Source organism: Paramormyrops kingsleyae, chromosome 7 (assembly GCF_048594095.1).
Source record: "Paramormyrops kingsleyae isolate MSU_618 chromosome 7, PKINGS_0.4, whole genome shotgun sequence".
Taxonomy (NCBI): Eukaryota; Metazoa; Chordata; class Actinopteri; order Osteoglossiformes; family Mormyridae; genus Paramormyrops; species Paramormyrops kingsleyae.
This window is the reverse complement of record NC_132803.1, coordinates 694,429-713,576: the sequence shown is the minus strand read 5'-3', so window position 1 is coordinate 713,576 and position 19,148 is coordinate 694,429. Positions and strand designations below refer to the sequence as shown.

Here is a 19,148-nt window from a genome sequence, read left to right as displayed (position 1 = left end):
CCCTATCTCTGGGGCGGAGGTCGCTCAGGTGGTTACTCAGAGTCCTGCAGTATTGGGGGGGGTGACGGGTCACTGCGGTGGGCGGGGGTGCCGGGTCACTGCGGTGGGCGGGGGCTCCTCCGGCTCTGGGGGTGTGGTGGGCTCCCGGTTGATGGGGCCCTTCGGCCCTGGACCCGCTTGCCTCGGTGGGAGGGTCGCAGGCAGAAATGGGGGGTTCGCTGCCCGTCCCCCCCTCTGCGGGCCTCCTTGTCGTGGTTGGTGCCCCCTTAGTCCCTCTGGGGCTCCCTCTCGGGTTGGGCGGGCGGTTGTCTCGGGGACGTGTGGCCGTGGGCCCTTGTGCCATGGGGGTGGACGGGTGGCCTCGGTTGCCTGGTTCCCCCTGCCTTCGCCTTGGGCTCGGGGGGGTGGGGGGGTGGCACTGTCACGCCCCCCCAGCGGCATTAACTACCAGTACATCCAATGACAAATCAGTTCACACCTACACTTGCACATATAAGAATGGCCGCATACGAGGTTGAGCAATCAGTATCATTATTATTATTACTTTTTAGAGTTATAGATATAGGAATTGAAATATACACTCACCTAAAGGATTATTAGGAACACCATACTAATATGGTGTTTTACCCCCTTTCGCCTTCAGAACTGCCTTAATTCTACGTGGCATTGATTCAACAAGGTGCTGAAAGCATTCTTTAGAAATGTTGGCCCATATTGACAGGATAGCATCTTGCAGTTGATGGAGATTTGTGGGATGCACATCCAGGGCATGAAGCTCCCGTTCCACCACATCCCAAAGATGCTCTATTGGGTTGAGATCTGGTGACTGTGGGGGCCATTTTAGTACAGTGAACTCATTGTCATGTTCAAGAAACCAATTTGAAATGATTCGAGCTTTGTGACATGGTGCATTATCCTGCTGGAAGTAGCCATCAGAGGATGGGTACATGGTGGTCATAAAGGGATGGACATGGTCAGAAACAATGCTCAGGTAGGCCGTGGCATTTAAACGATGCCCAATTGGCACTAAGGGGCCTAAAGTGTGCCAAGAAAACATCCCCCACACCATTACACCACCACCACCAGCCTGCACAGTGGTAACAAGGCATGATGGATCCATGTTCTCATTCTGTTTACGCCAAATTCTCACTCTACCATTTGAATGTCTCAACAGAAATCGAGACTCATCAGACCAGGCAACATTTTTCCAGTCTTCAACTGTCCAATTTTGGTGAGCTCGTGCAAATTGTAGCCTCTTTTTCCTATTTGTAGTGGAGATGAGTGGTACCCGGTGGGGTCTTCTGCTGTTGTAGCCCATCCGCCTCAAGGTTGTGCGTGTTGTGGCTTCACAAATGCTTTGCTGCATACCACGGTTGTAATGAGTAGTTATTTCAGTCAAAGTTGCTCTTCTATCAGCTTGAATCAGTCGGCCCATTCTCCTCTGACCTCTAGCATCAACAAGGCATTTTCGCCCACAGGACTGCCGCATACTGGATGTTTTTCCCTTTGCACACCATTCTTTGTAAACCCTAGAAATGGTTGTGCGTGAAAATCCCAGTAACTGAGCAGATTGTGAAATACTCAGACCGGCCCGTCTGGCACCAACAACCATGCCACACTCAAAATTGCTTAAATCACCATTCTTTCCCATTCTGACATTCAGTTTGGAGTTCAGGAGATTGTCTTGACCAGGACCACACCCCTAAATGCATTGAAGCAACTGCCATGTGATTGGTTGATTAGATAATTGCATTAATGAGAAATTGAACAGGTGTTCCTAATAATCCTTTAGGTGAGTGTAGGTGTATATGTGTATGATCACATGTGTGTATGCCACATATATATGATACTATATGATATTATATATGACAAAAAAATGTGTAAATTTGGTCATTTGAGGTTTGGGCCAAAAATGGAAGGTAGGATTATGTGAATCTTGCTCCTGGTTAGATGCCCAGTCGCCGCCTCCTTCAGTGAGAATGACTGTCAGGCTGACTGACACTAGATGGCGATCTCGCTTCTGCAGTACCAGGATGGGAACTAGCAGAGAAAGCAGACACTATATGGACAAAAGTATTGGGACACACCTCTTAGTCATTGAATTTAGATGTTTCATTCAGACCCTTTGCCACAGGAGTGTAAAATCAAGCAGCTAGTCGTGCAATCAGGTTTACAAACATTTGTGAAAGATTGGGTTGTTCTGAAGAGCTTAGTGAATTCAGGTGTGGTGCTGTCACAGGATGCCATCTTTGCAATAAGTCAGTTCGTGAAATTTCTTCCCTGCTACTTATTCCACGGTCAACTGTAAGTGATGTTCTTGCAAAGTGAACACATTTAAGAACAACAGAAACTCAGGCACAAAGAGACAGGCCACATAAATAACAGCAGGGTCATCGAGTGCTGAGGCGCATAATGCATAAAAGTCACCAACACTCTGTTGACTCAGTAACTGCAGAGTTCCGAACTTCCTCTGACGTTAACCTCAGCACAAAAACTGCAAGCCAGGAGCTTCATGGAAGCTCATTCTATCCCAGCCTATCCCAGTGCAGCGTATCTGAGAGCTTTCTAACCCAGCCTATCCCAGTGCAACGTATCTGAGAGCTTTCTAACCCAGCCTATCCCGGTGCAGCGTATCTGATGAAATCATACACCTCGTTCATTTTTCACCTGCCCTCATCATATTTTGAATTTGTCTTCTCCGTGGCATGCCCGCCTGCGCCATCTGCATGGCATGATTACTGACTGTCAGTGCCACTGTGGGATGTACCCCACCGCTGTGATATAGCAGCTCTGAGAAACAGCATAGTCCTGTGCTCCAGGTGATCACTATAGTGTGCTTAAGCATGCATTTGACGCTTTGCTCCAGGTGATCACTATAGTGTGCTTATGCATGCATTTGACGCTTTGCTCCAGGTGATCACTATAGTGTGCTTAAGCATGCATTTGACGCTTTGCTCCAGGTGATCACTATAGTGTGCTTAAGCATGCATTTGACGCTTTGATTCAGGTGATCACTATAGTGTGCTTAAGCATGCATTTCACGTTTTGCTCCAGGTGATCACTATAGTGTGCTTAAGCATGCATTTCACGCTTTGCTCCAGGTGATCACAATAGTATGCTTAAGCATGCATTTCACGCTTTGCTCCAGGTGATCACAATAGTGTGCTTAAGCATGCATTTCACGCTTTGCTCCAGGTGATCACAATAGTGTGCTTAAGCATGCATTTCACGCTTTGCTCCAGGTGATCACAATAGTGTGCTTAAGCATGCATTTCACGCTTTGCTCCAGGTGAACACGATAGTGTGCTTAAGTATGCATTTCACGCTTTGCTCCAGGTGAACATGATAGTGTGCTTAAGCATGCATTTCACGCTTTGCTCCAGGTGAACATGATAGTGTGCTTAAGCATGCATTTCACGCTTTGCTCCAGGTGAACATGATAGTGTGCTTAAGCATGCATTTCACACTTTGCTCCAGGTGAACATGATAGTGTGCTTAAGCATGCATTTCACGCTTTGCTCCAGGTGATCACAATAGTGTGCTTAAGCATGCATTTCACGCTTTGTTGGTATCATTGACAAAAGGATGTCTGTCATAGCCTTTTAATTCTGGTAGCCTGGCGTTTGGCTTCAGAAGAGGCTAGGGGGCACTGTACCGGTCTGGCACGCTCAGCCCCCCCACTTGCGTACTTATCCTGATGGATATTTCATGCCTGGCCGCTTTTGCAAACCCCCCTGCATATGAACACTGTGAGTCTTGTTTTTCTGCACAATCCATCAATAATATCATATCTTCACCTTACGCAGGCGTGTTCTCTACCTGGGGGGGGGGTGGGGCCTTATCAGCTTTCTGTACCCCGCCACCCCACCCCACCCCACCCCGAAGGCAGACCTCACTATTTTACAGGGGGATGCGTCTGTTTGGGCTGTTTGTCGAAGCGCTTCTCCATCTTTAGACGAAGCATATTAAGAGCTGCTTGCCTCTCTGTCGCTCGTGAACAGCGCCTTTTTGGAACCAGTTTCATGTCCTGCACAGAGTCTAGGCGGCGCCAGGTGATATTGGTCCCCTTTATCGCTGCTGCTTCCATTTCCAGGGACCATGCTGGCTACTGCGTTCTGAATAACGCAGAATAGCAGAAAAGGGCAAATTTGTTTTTACTTGTTTAATTAAACAAGGCACAGACACTTAGTGTGCTGGCTACACTCCATCACATACTACAACCCAAATCTGGGTGCCGTAAAGGACAAAACCTACCAATCTATATTGATGACAGGTCTGCAGAGGCACAGGTGACGAGGCAGCAATAAGAGACCAAAACAAACACAGCCAATTACTACATGCAAGGAAGCGCAATCTTTACATGATCATCTTGCACAGACTGCCTCCTAGTCCCAGCTTTCGGCTCCAGTCCACAGCCTCTCAGATTTTGGGACTGCCCCCTTGTGGTACTAATGCAAAATGCAGCAGTCCAGCCAGCTCAATTAAAACTTCCCTATCCACCTTAAAGGGGGAGATTCTGTAGAAAGGGGGCATGAGAATTCAAAAAATCTAAGCTTGGCACAGAGAAGTAAACTGTGAACGAGGCAAATAAATTCATTAGTCATAACAAGCACTACAAAGCCACAATTAGCATAACATTTTTCATGTTGGACATCTACATGTCAATTTAAGTTTCACCCGTACCAGGAAATCTATTTGTTGGTTTCATTGTACATTTCAAATCGGATGTAACCGAATGACACATGACAAAGATGCACATACACATAACAATAAATGAATTCCGACTACTAGTATTTTCAGACCACAAAGTTTCAGTTTGATCCCTGATTTCATTGCTTCCCCTGCTGTGCGCTTACACTCTTATACACCATATACTGTATTTTCATATATTTGATGATTAGTTGGTTTCTGATGTACATGGTTTCTCTCATTGGCTGCAGACTTCACCACCTGAAAGATAAAACAGAAGAAATGACGAACACATGAAGTACTGGAATAATGAAATGTCTGAGTCGTGGAGTTAATTATAAGAGACTCACCGTAAGAGTATCGTAGTTGGGTGAGCTGTTTCTTACATCCAGCGTTGCATAATTATCACTGTGAGAATCTGTAGCACAGTTCTGTGCAGATACAATGTTACATTCCTTTTTTAAATTAATATGAAAAAGTTATTCCCATTTATACAACCAAACTGGCCAATCAGAATTGAACATAAAACAGGAAATGGCTTCTGCTGATCAGTTCTAGGATGGACACAAACCATGCAGCTACATCCAAGGCTTCAATCTCCACACAATCTGACATTTATGGCCTTTTATTTAGCTGATCTATTTTGGCACATCTGTAGGACAGTGACGTCATTTTGTACATATTAGGAATGCTGAAGTCATGGAGATCAGTGATGTGCAATGAACAAACTAGTTCTTTTGTGTTTGTTTTGGTCTTTGAATGAACTTACTGATAGGATGACATTAAAGAATGGATCTCTTTCGACGCAGACTTCATTTCGGGAAATAGCTTATCAGTAAAATGCATCAGCAAAACGTTCATGACGACAACTAGCTAATAACTAACCTGGTAGAAGCCATGAAGCACCTCCACATGACCACTTCACTCTGAGCGATTATGACAGTCTCAGTCCACTAACTGATTTAACAAAGCATTTTGCCTCAACTGATCTGAAGTACTGTAGTGGAAATTATGCATTTACACATAGTGGAAAATTCTGTGTTTAATAGAAAATATTTGCTATGATCACAAGGTGCAAAAACTGTGTTACAAAGCACTGTCTGTGTGAGAGGCGGGTCGCTGAGCAGCTGAGCAGGAGAAGGTCACACTGATAAGTACAGAGCTGGTTCTGACTGGTTCTGTTTGGTTGCACAAAGAGAAGACAGTAACTGTGAACCTTCTTTCTTATCGCATAGAATGATAAACATGAACCAGAAGTACAAAGGAGCTGCGCAAGAAAATAACTGTGGGCACTTGCTTGCGGGCACGGTGTCCCGGCTTATTTGATGCATCAAATAACCTAATAAAAAACTTTACTGCCTTCATACCCTGTCTTTGGCTACAAGTACCATTTCACTGAATGATACGCCAGTACAATACACTGAACTAGTTCACCAAAAGAATCGGTTATTTCACTGAACAAACGAACTGCCGACATACACAACATACTGAATCTCAGTTCACTGACTGGAGCACGTACGCATTAGAGCGCCATCTTCTGGAATTAGTTAGTATTTTTTTCATAGCGACATATAAACCTATAATTATAATATGAACAATCCAACTTTTTTAGCTTACATTTTAACTCCAACATACGCTAACAGTTCTGTATTAAATACAGACACATACTGATGTCATACTCAACCTATCCCAGCCTATGTTGGTTATAGGCTCGTTTAATCATAGTAAAACCATTGAGTCTACAGTTAAGCTATTCAATTATTCAAATTCCTTCAATGAGCTTTACAGCTTGACAACGAATGTTTCATAGTTGAATCGTGAACTCGTTTTATTTTGAAGTTACCACATCTCTTGTGGTGTGTAATAATTCTGATAGTGAAGCTTATGCTTTTCTGTAGATTTCACAGGATAACCATGAAAAGCGTGCCAATTCATCGTAAAAACTTTAACTGTGAAAGTACATAGTAAAACTGTAAAACAAGTTTACATTTTTTTCTGGACCGTGCAACCGGAAGCGATTTTTCTGGTTGTCCCATAGAGTGGCTAGAATTGAACTAAATGAGAGGTGGATATTGTTTTGCGTTGGACTGACCATATATGCTTCAGACAGAAATCGACAAAATCAATTTTGTTCTGGCAATAGGGTGACTGCACCTTAAGCTGAATTGCACAATCAATCGCCAATCCCTCCTCCCTCCCCCACCCATTTGGCAAAACCTACTAAGGGCTTATAAAACTAATCTAAACATGAAATTACAACTAAATTAGCAAGCTCAGTAAAAATACAAACCGAAATAAAAATGGTCAAAAACTAATTAAACTAAAAAGAAATTAAACTAAAAAGGAAACAAAATTGAACGTTCATTCATTCATTAAAAATGCAGATAAAATTACCTTGGTTCTTCCTCCTTGGTTATCTTCCACACTCAGTAAAGTAGTCTTCCTCCTAAAGCATATTAATCAGTCCTTGAGCAGTACTATAGTACACTGACTAGGTGAACATATGTGCCCCATCCAGGGATGTAAAAAAATATTTTTTAAATAAATAAAAATTTATCCTATATCTACAAAATACATGACCTGGGTCAAAATAAATATATATTATATACATTTATATAAATATTGGGGCTGTCGATCGATTAAAAAAACTTAACTAATCACACATTTTGCAATAAATTAATTGTACGGAAGAGGATTAGGGCCACCATGAAAATATTATTTGAATTATGACTTTTTTCCTCAGAATTCTGACTTTAATCTCAGAATTCTGAGAAAAAAGTCAGAACTCTGACATTAAAGTCAGAATTCAAATAATATTTTCATGGTGGCCCTAATACTCTTCAGTATAATTGCGATTAGTCAGGATTTAAAACTTTCTTCCTAAGACTGTGTGATGACATCGTTAATCACGTTAATTTATTTCAACGCGTTTTTTTTAATTAATCACAACGATTAATGTGTTAATTTCCACAGCCAAAATAAATATATGAAGATGTAAAATATAACTTGGCATTTGTAAATCATAAATATACTTTTATAGAGAATGAAATATAAAACACTCACTTCATCATGCAGATGATAATTACAAGAGTAATAGCTAAAATGGCCATGGATATCCCAACAACAATGAATAAAAATGTTGGATTTGATTTAGCTGTAAAAGGAGGGAAATAGCAAAATAAGCTTAGTCTGTTCAGTTATTTCTAGATATATAATTATCGTTCTTTTTTTTCCCAAAATGCACCATTGAAGCATGTAATTTCTTATGGACACACTGAGATTTGTGCTGTTGAAGAAGGCAGAAACCGAGGAATGTTACTTAACAGCTAAAGCGCAAAGACGCTATTTGATGCAATTCCTTTGCTGTAAACTAAGGGAATCTGAGCCACAGATTACTCACATCTGAGCAGGTTCTATTCACTTGCTTTTATTAGAATAGTTTCTGTCTGTACCAGATGTTGCTCAATACATGCAACGCACTGAAACCCACCATTGTTTTATTCCTTTCCAGCCTTGAACATTGTAAGATAAGGAGCACCAAATAGTTTTGAACTCGGTCCCAGGTGCAAAAACTAATTATAGAATGTTCTGCAAAGCCTTGGTCAGTAGTATCTCTTAATTATGCAGTAATGTGACTCCTCCTGAAGGCCCAATAACTGCCTGAGGAATCGTTCATCTCTGGTCACTACATCAACAGCTTGTTAGTGTGTGTCCCCCTACAAAGCAGTGAAGGGGAAATGCATGCAGCACTGAATTTCTGTAGTTTATTAATCCAACTAGAAAATATAATATTCTATTCATATACAAACCAAGTCTGCAGCTGGCAATTGGTGACTCAGTGTGTATCCCTGTAGCCTCACACATTTGGGGTTGTGAATATGATCCTTAATGCTCTATATGTATAGAATTTGCATGTTTAATGGTTGTTCCTCCAAAAAAAAATACAGCTGAGTGAATTGGTATCAACTGAATCGTCCACAGAGTGAAATAGTTTGAATAGTTTGTGTCTTGACATGGACTGGCATCCTGTCCAGGGTGTACCCTGTCCTGTGAAGGATCCTATCCAGGGTTTACCCTGTCCTGTGAAGGACTGGCGTCCTGTCCAAGGTGTACCCTGTCCTGTGAAGGATCCTATCCAGGGTTTACCCTGTCCTGTGAAGGACTGGCGTCCTGTCCAAGGTGTACCCTGTCCTGTGAAGGATCCTATCCAGGGTTTACCCTGTCCTGTGAAGGACTGGCATCCTGTCCAGGGTGTACCCTGTCCTGTGAAGGATCCTATCCAGGGTTTACCCTGTCCTGTGAAGGATCCTGTCCAGGGTGAACCCTGTCCTGTGAGGGACTGGCATCCTGTCCAGGGTATACCCTGTCCTGTGAAGGACCCTGTCCAGGGTGAATCCTGTCCTGTTGCCCATGTTTCCTTTTGAAAGGCTGACTGTCACTCACTGTGAGCGGTTACAGGAGTTTGTTGGATAACAGAATGGAAGTGGGCGGACTGATTATAGAGGTGCACTGTTATGGAACCTGATAAGTTGTATTATAATTTTCTAGGTAATTTGAATATTAGAGGCACTAACACAGACAGCTTAGAACCAACACAGTAGGAGTACAGAAATATTTTACGCATTCTTCTGTTAGTACAAAACGGTGACGTCAGAATGAAACCATTTGGGTTTGGTACTCGTGTTGTATACTCACAGAATCAATCTAAATACTCACACTGAACATTGAGTAGGATGACATCAGACTCAGTCTCCCTGTATCCTTTCAAAGCACACCAGTATTTTCCAGAGTGATGATAGGAGACAGGATCAAACTGAAGTGTGGACTGAGTCTCTGGCAGGTGCTGGTTGTCCTTAAACCAGGTGAATTCCAATTGGCTGTGAGAGCAGTTCCCTGTGTCACATGTCAGATTCACAGAGTCTCCTTCTCTTAATGTACCATTTCCTCCAGATGATGTCATCACCAACTTGAGTTCTAAAAGTTACAGCATGTATTTGAGATTTCTGCAGCAGTTATAAGGTATTTCAGTTTTAAGGTTCTTTTAATCCCTTGCCACACGTTAGAGCCTCAGACTCTCTCCGACTTCTTTATCTCTACTAGATGAGGTCATAACCATCTTTAAATCTAAAGTTAAACAAAGTCATGCGTAATCATGTCACTCTTTTGTATCATTTTATGGAATCACATGGAATCACAGTCTCCACCATAATCTAATTTTGTAAATACAGTGATACGTTGGAACACAAACTTAATTCATTACAGGAGGCTGGTTGAGTTGCATTATGGTCGAGGTCCAAGTAGAATTTCCCCATAAGAAATAATGTAAATTAATTAAATCCAATCCAAACCCCCAAATGATTACCTATTTAAACTTATCTACCTACCTACCTGATAATAAAAGCATTGACAATTAATATAAAACCAATACACACATGAAAAATCACACATACAAAAGCAATAAACATTAAATAAATGACAATCCCACACTCCAAAGAGAGAGCAGACACAAGTGCACCACCTTCAAGTCTCACTATAATTTCCTTTTTAAGTTCTATAGTTACTCTGAATACATTACTTTTTGGTTTGCTGCTATCACTGCTCACTTTCTTACGAACCATGATTATTGTATCACTAAATGTACTGTAGATAAAGCACAAAAAATCCACACTGAACACAGGAACACAGCTTTCGCATGTCAAACTCGGTCGAGAGGCACCGAGTTCATTGGCATAAGCGTCTCAGCAGGTCTGTTTGCCCTTGTGTCGGCCCATCAGAGATGCATCGATCCGTACAAGTTTTAGCGGGTCTTGGTTTGTTATGTTCCAAGTTTTTGGTCAAGTTGTGGCTAGATTTTTTTTGATTGACCTGTTCGAGGTCCGTATTGGTGGAGTTGAATGCGTCTCGACCCATAAATGTTTTAGCAGGAATTGGCAAGTTCCAAGATTTAGGTTGAGGTGCCTGTCAAAAAAATGCCCCAGGTATTCTTGATTGGCTGGGAGTTGGATGGGAGCAAAAATGTGGAAAACTGGGGGTCCCTGAGGACTGGGTTGGGAAATACTGCAACAGACCAATAGACCTTTAAAGCAGGAGTTATTATAATCCCTCTTTGTATGGAGCTTGGCATGTTCTCTCCCCTGTAACCTTGCTCAAGATAAGTGGCTGGGGGAATGGATGGATGGATGGATGAACAAAAAGCTTTTTATAAATACTTACCATCAACTTTAAGAGTCACTCCAGGCTGTCCAGTCCAACTTCCCACTTGCCTATCAGTTGTCAATCGGAATCTATACACTCCAGCATCAGTACCTGTAATGTCCTTTATCTTTAATGTACAGTTTTTCTCTGTGTTCCCCAGGTACTCTGCCCTGTCTTTGTACTCAGCTTTTATTTCAGTCTTATCAGTATGATACACATAAGGTGGCTGACCAAGACACTCAGAATTATGACACCACATGACATCCTGCACACTATATCCTGATGGATAATCATATTCACAGGGAATGACCACAGCAGATCCTCTCACAGCACAGATTGGACTCATTGGATACTTTACACTCCAGTCACCACTCAAGACACCTGGAAAACATCAATAATAGTCAATGGCAACATGACATAAAAGGAACTGGTTCACTTTTTTATAATGAGAAATGAGTCATAATAAAGCAAAAATACATGCTATTCTGCAGCTTACTGAAGTTCCACCAGGGAGGTGATTTCGCCAAAACATTTATACCTTCAGGACAAATTAGCTAGTGATGGGTGAAATTACTCCTTTTTTGGGGACACAGTTCATTCAGTTTAGTTCACCTGAAAGATTTGTGTTTCGATTCGTTCACCACCTCCTTTAGTGGCACTCCCTGTTTGCATGAAATTGTTTGGAAATATGTGAAAAAATTACCCGTTATTTAGGCTAAATAGTGCTATGGTGTAAACTAAATACGCCATATAATACCAATAAGTCATGTGAGAAAAATAATATTTGTTATTGAATTATAGTCTAAGTCTGTTGAGCAATTAGGCGCGCTTCCAACTTTCAAAGAATTTATCCACAATTTCTTCAACCCTCTTCCTGGGTGTTTTATTTAGAGCAACTCAGCAGACTCTCAAACAGTGTCGCCACAGTTGAATAATAATTCTCTAATATTCGTTTTAACAAACCGCACCACGATCAACCGTGGCTCTTACTTTCATAGTACAACTTACAACCGAACAGCCATATGTGACAGTAATAATATAAAGAGCAAGGGCACAATCAATTGACATCATTTAACACTCCCACTCGCTCTTGGCTCTATAACTTCTATGGCATCTAAACAAATAAATAAAATAAATTCTATCTTTTACATTTGAAATGCCAAACTTGTCTTTAACAAACACTTTTAACTTTAACTTTGTAGATGGCTTTGTCATCACATCAGCAATCATTCGACTTGTAGGACAATAGTCCAAGATTAATTTTCCACCATTTACAGCTTCCCTGATGAAGTGGTACTTGATGTCGATGTGCTTGCAGCACTGCCTGTTCACCGGGTTTCTGGCTAGTGCCACAGTACCCTGGTTGTCTTCATACCACTTTTGTCTGTGCATATTGGTAACTGTCCATACCTCTCAGTAGCTGTTCCAAGTAAATACACTCTTCTATCCCTGATGCTAAGGCAATGTATTCTGCCTCACAAGTGGAAAATGCTACTGTTGGTTGTTTCCTCATTTTCCAGGAAATTAAAGAACTTCCTTTACTTAGACTGGCACAATACCCTGTTGTACTGCGTCTGTCTTTTGTGTCCGATGCCCAGTCAGCATCACAGTACATTCTCAGACCCAGTTCTTCAGTGTCATTTCTTCTATTCAGCTGTACCTTTGAGGTATCTCAACATGTGTTTCACTGTGTTCCAATGTTCCACTGCAGGTTCAGCAAAATGCTGAGACAGTTTACTGACCACAAAGTTAATATCTGGTCATGTACATGTGGATAAGTAAATTAAACTCCCTACTGCTTCTCTGTATTCTCGGGGCTCTTTCAATTTTTCATAATTTCCTGTGTACTCTTGTTTTGGCTGACATGCAGGGAGTGTTTTTCTTACAAAGTCCCAGTGTCCACACTCACAGATTCACAGACTTCGAGGCGTATTTCTGCTAAGTCCTTGAGGACTTAGGGCTGTCCCACTGTCATATCAAGTGCACGAGGGCTCTCTCGCAGAGATTTTGACTCCTTTATGCATACTTGCCATAAGTCCACATTTCCACAGACTTTACCAGGAGAAGCCCAGAAGTTGAAATGGTAAACATACCATTTCTTTTTATTTTGCTTTTTGCGTTTCTGCTTAATGATGCTGTTTTGACAAAAAAAAAAAAAACATAATTTGACAATTACTCCTCGTCCACCATATCAGGCAAGAACCTGGAACGCGTTCAAATTAGGCAGCAAGAGTATTTAAATCAATAAACTACATTTATGAATGTTTTTAAAAAGGTTTTTAAAAAGGTTTTTAAATTATTAAACATCATTTGCATTTAGCTTGACAGTATAACCAACATGTTTTATTAGATTACGTATATACAGCTCTGGAAAAAATTACGAGACCCCTCTATATTTAAAAAAAAATCTGCATTCTTAAAGCTTGCTTTAATCCCAGTTCTGCTGGCAGGAGGCTACACTGTGAGGCAGGATGCTTTCAGGCTCAAAGTCTCTGACACAGCAGTACACAAGAACAAGGTGAAGCAGGAGACAGTGGGAATGACCAAAAACCAGCCAGGTAGAGGGCAGAAGAACTTTCTAATGCCAGACGACCATAAACTTATCCGGCAGTGCCTCATAAATCAGAGGATGACCTCAATTGACCTTCAAAAAAAATGGCAAACATTATGTGGTGTGAAGTGCACTGCTAGGACATTTAGGATTGCTAGGAAGCCCTTAAAATGTTTCAAATTTCAACTACAGTAAGGCATGGACACAGCACAGACAGGCATGGCAGCATGCACACTAATCAGAATAACAGCACCATAAGCAATAGAAACACCGGAATACTATTTCTGAAAAAGTGAAATTGGCACGCGTCTCTTCAGATGAATGTGTTGGCCACTAACGACTCCATTTTGAACTACACACTGACACCCCAGGCCACGGTGACTGACGCAGTAACCTGACAAGAGGTTGAGAAATGGGCCAATCTGCCGGTTATATATGCCATTTTTGAACCAGGGACTTAAAAAACGTTATGATTAAGGGGTTTATTTGAAATGTGCATGTCCGGGGTTTTGCTCTGTGTGTGTGTGTGTGTGGGCGTGCGCTCGGATGAGTGTGAACATTTACTGAAAAAGCCTGTTTATTAAAATAACTAAGGCGTTATTCTACCAAAGTTTCAAAATGTTTTTGATGTATGTCGCTAAATACCGGGCACTAGTTCCTATAGCTAACACAGGTAATTAAATAAACCGGGGCCAACTTCTTTAAAATGAACTAACAAAATACAGCTAAAATGTTTTTTGATGCTTGTTGCCTAAATGATTTACTTCACGCTCATACTATTTAAAAATTTCGCTACAACAAAACGATCCTTATACATTTAAAGAAAAACGCAAACTATATATCTTTAGTGTTTTTTGATTGAGTTTGATTATCAAACTCTAAAGCCCCACTCTTGGTTGTGCGCTTGTGCACGTCTGGGCTTTTTTGTGTGCCTGTGTAGGGTGTTCATTTTGCGTCTAAAGTTAAGGTATATACAGGGGCGCCGTAAAATTAGGAAAATAACTGGATTGGTTTGGACTGGGGGGCCTAATATGATATGCTTTCATGGGGCCCAAAATCTCTAGCAACACCCCTGGGTATATATATTTATAATAATTTAAAATAACACATTTTTGTTTGCCTATTAAATACATCTAAAGTTTTTCTACCTTTAAACATTAACAAAAGCCGCTAATGTCTTTACTTTAAAATTTACATGTGATGAGCAGTGCAGTAACAGTTACCGTGATACTTATGGACAAATTCTTCGTGGAAAAAGTTTGCTCTTTCTCGTGATGGAGTTTTCCTCCACCAGTTTAGCAACATCCGCAAATGTAAATTTGGGCAAATTTGTCAGAGAGGTTGTGTACATTCTCTGCTCAATTTTCTCTGATCCCGGGTTTTCTAATGCATTGACGCTTGACCGGAACTAAGTTTACCATACGATAGTGATGTTAAGCTTGACACCGAAGCTCCGAGGCATGTGTCAAAAAAAACGATACAGTGCGTTCTGAAGCAGAGCTTCGATGCTTCTTCCGTTCTACCCTAAACACGTGACCATGGTGATCCGAAGCTTCGTTCTGGGCTCAACCACGTGACTGCTTCAGAAAAGTGAAAATGAGACGCGAACCTCAGTGGCCCCAATATACCACATACTGAAGACCCTTTGAGGTTCTGGGATATGCACCAGGCTGTGTATCCACACTTATACGAACTTGCAGTACAGTTTTTATGCACTACAGCGTCCTCCGTTCCATATTCTCCAAAGCAGGAGAAGTGGTGAATAAAAAACGTAACCAACTTAGCCCCCGCAATGTTGAACAAATACTGTTCCTGAATAAAAATCTGTAGACTAATGGCCCCTCTTCCGTTACAGAAGCACCCCTTCCCAGTTAAGTCAATGGTTTCCCAGTCCACAAGAAGTCACATTCAATTTCACCAGGTCATTAATGTTCATAACGCACTACAGACCGTTTGAATTTTTGCCAATTTATAAATATTCAGATTCACTGCACTCTCAAAATTAAGTGTCATTTCCTTATTTGACCACTTGGTGTCACTAATGGACACCATTTCGGAAGGCTTCGAGTACTGAACCATTTTTCGACACACTTGAAAAGGAAGCTTCAGTGCTTTGGAAAGCTTCGTTTTGCCATCACTACCATACGATTACGTATTTCCGGTTTTCGTGAAAAAGGTCTACATTATCAAGAACATGACATTGGCCCAATCCCAAACCGGTTCCTACACACTCCGCCTCACCACTCCGCCTTCGTTTGCGCGTTCCCGACTCATCCCGAGACCCGTCGCTCACTCTCAAAGCAGCAAGGGCTAAGGGGGAGTGGTCGATTATGCCCTCCTTTAGCGAGTCAGCAACGATAGTGGCTTGCGCGATTTCACTACCACTTCCATATCCCATAATTCCTAGCGCACAGGAAACAGAACAGCGCGATAATTTAATAATTGGATTCTAACATCACTGTGAAATACACATAGAAAGTCTATGTTATATGTTATAATTCATCGCTGCAGAAAAAAAATAGGAAAGCAGTTATTTATAGCTGGTCAGTACAGATAGATTTTATCGTGATCCAATTACGAGAGATTTTGTGTACTTTTCAAACTAGAAACCACGCGAAGAAACATTCGTACGCAAACTCGATCAACATCACACCAGCAATAATAACATATTTGCCTGTTTTTTCCTCTACATATCTGGAATTTGGTACAGAAGTAATGCGTAATGTTTTATGCGTGTAAACTAAGTTAGCTATGGTAGAAATTGTACAATCGTCAATATGACACATGTACATACTTAAAATTGCTCAGTGCAATAAGACGACGTAGCCGTCGTCTTCTCGCATTAGATAAACTTTGTGCTTTTTAAAAATAACTGATATGTCATTAAAGAAAATACAATACAGCTTCTTGGTGGATCCATTTCGTCAAATCACTACGTAATGCATTTCCTCTTTCCGGTAAAGAAGACTGTAAAAAAGGCGCTGCGAGGGCAAATCTGTCTCAAATCTTTCTTGTGACAATTTCCTTCAGTTTAAGTGTATAGGGCGTGTTGATAGCGTGACTCGAAATGAAGGCAGAGTGTCGAGGGTATAGTTTGGGATTGGGCCATTGTGTATTTTTTTTTGTTTTCATTTTTCGCGCTGTTCTGTTTCCTGTGCGCTTGGAATTGTGGGATGTGGACTGTGGAATCGCGCGAGCCACCATCGTTGTTGACTCGCTTCAGGAGGGCATAATCGACCACTCCTCCTTAGCCCTTGCTGCTTTGAGACACACTTAAATATGGCGACGGGTCTCGGGAACGCGCAAACGAAGGCGGAGTGTGTAGGGACCGGTTTGGGATTGGGCCGTATAGTCAAAATTTAGTAGAAAAGTACCACCCGAATAAGGGCATAGCGGTGCGAGCGATGAATCTGTTTAACGACAATGCAATGTGAATGTCTACATTTCCGCGAAATGGAAAAGGAGGCAAAAGCGGCTGTCATTGGATAGGTTCCCTGTTAAAGTCGCACAAAAAGAAAAAGTTTCCAGTGAACAAACAGATAGCAGTGATTCCGATAGTTATAGTGAAAGTCGTCCTACAAAATAACCCTCCTCTTCTCCTCTTTCTCGTCTCCCTCACACCATCCACAATTCCTTTCAAAGGTAAAGTGCAGGTTAATTTGTTTTATATATTTTTACTTTATATTTTGTATTAATAATTTTTATATGAATATTTTTGGGTTGTGGAACGAATCATCTGAGTTTCCATTATTTCTAATGGGAAAATTCGCTTTGATATACACTCACCTAAAGGATTATTAGGAACACCTGTTCAATTTCTCATTAATGCAATTATCTAATCAACCAATCACATGACAGTTGCTTCAATGCATTTAGGGGTGTGGTCCTGGTCAAGACAATCTCCTGAACTCCAAACTGAATGTCAGAATGGGAAAGAAAGGTGATTTAAGCAATTTTGATCGTGGCATGGTTGTTGGTGCCAGATGGGCCGGTCTGAGTATTTCACAATCTGCTCAGTTACTGGGATTTTCACGCACCACCATTTCTAGGGTTTACAAAGAATGGTGTGCAAAGGGAAAAACATCCAGTATGCGGCAGTCCTGTGGGCGAAAATGCCTTGTTGATGCTAGAGGTCAGAGGAGAATGGGCCGACTGATTCAAGCTGATAGAAGAGCAACTTTGACTGAAATAACCACTCGTTACAACCGAGGTATGCAGCAAAGCATTTGTGAAGCCACAACACGCACAACCTTGAGGCGGATGGGCTACAACAACAGAAGACCCCACCGGGTACAGTACCACTCATCTCCACCACAAATAGGAAAAAGAGGCTACAATTTGCACGAGCTCACCAAAATTGGACAGTTGAAGACTGGAAAAATGTTGCCTGGTCTGATGAGTCTCGATTTCTGTTGAGACATTCAAATGGTAGACTCAGAATTTGGCGTAAACAGAATGAGAACATGGATCCATCATGCCTTGTTACCACTGTGCAGGCTGGTGGTGGTGGTGTAATGGTGTGGAGGATGTTTTCTTGGCACATTTTAGGCCCCTTAGTGCCAATTGGGCATCGTTTAAATGCCACGGCCTACCTGAGCATTGTTTCTGACCATGTCCATCCCTTTATGACCACCATGTACCCATCCTCTGATGGCTACTTCCAGCAGAATAATGCACCATGTCACAAAGCTCGAATCATTTCAAATTGGTTTCTTGAACATGACAATGAGTTCACTGTACTAAAATGGCCCCCACAGTCACCAGATCTCAACCCAATAGAGCATCTTTGGGATGTGGTGGAACGGGAGCTTCGTGCCCTGGATGTGCATCCCACAAATCTCCATCAACTGCAAGATGCTATCTGATCAATATGGGCCAACATTTCTAAAGAATGCTTTCAGCACCTTGTTGAATCAATGCCACGTAGAATTAAGGCAGTTCTGAAGGCGAAAGGGGGTCAAACACCGTATTAGTATGGTGTTCCTAATAATCCTTTAGGTGAGTGTATGAGTGCTTTGGATTGCAAGCACGTTTCCGGAACGAATTATGCTCACAATCCGAGGTTTTACTGTATATAACATACTTGCACCATCTGTCTTTATCCCTCTGTGTGATTCCACTTCAAATAAGAGTCCCTCAAACTAGCCATTAAAAGACTCAGGAACTCCCTACTGGAATTAAATTGTAATTATATTGTGGGTAACTTTAGCAGCGCAATAGATTTTTTAAAAAATGTTACCAAGTACTGAATGACTGATGTTCTTACCAGGTAAGACGACCAGAATCAGTCCCCAGAAGTTCAGAGGGTCTCCACCTCCCATCTCTGCTGCTCTGAGCTCCTTCTCACTTACTGTCTTCTCACAGTTTGCAGAAGCACCATTTAAGTGGTTTTAGAAAGGAAACCAACACCCTATCTTTGCTGTGTTGTGGGTTATTATACTTATCATACTATATTAGGATTGTGTGTGTGTCCTGACACAGACTGACATCCCATTCGGGATGCCTCCTGTCTAATACTCTTTCATTCCTAGTATAAGCTGCAGGCTTTCTGTGACTGGGAATTACTGGGTAGTAATTTGTGGAAAACAGACGGATGGACATAGGTCACAATTTTAACTTTACTAAAAAGAAAAGTGTGACTTTACCTTCCTCTTTTTTGCTTGTTGTGAAACAGCTGTACTTTTATCTTCATCACTGTTTCCCTTTTTTGCTT

At 41.6% G+C, this 19,148-nt stretch overlaps 1 long non-coding RNA gene across 7 annotated transcripts; it reads right to left on the bottom strand.

The window, feature by feature from the left end:
- Positions 1–4,577: 4,577 nt before the first annotated feature.
- LOC111859001 (uncharacterized) lies at positions 4,578–18,791 on the bottom strand. Of its 7 annotated transcripts, XR_011992288.1 has the most exons (6): positions 18,702–18,791; positions 9,406–11,265; positions 7,753–7,843; positions 7,084–7,135; positions 5,040–5,120; positions 4,578–4,950 (listed from the first exon to the last, which is right to left on the bottom strand). It is a non-coding gene; the product is annotated as an uncharacterized lncRNA (long non-coding RNA). The 7 variants fall into 7 exon arrangements; XR_011992289.1 differs by having other exon boundaries at positions 5,040–5,144; positions 7,753–11,265; XR_011992286.1 differs by having other exon boundaries at positions 7,753–11,265.
- Positions 18,792–19,148: the final 357 nt, after the last annotated feature.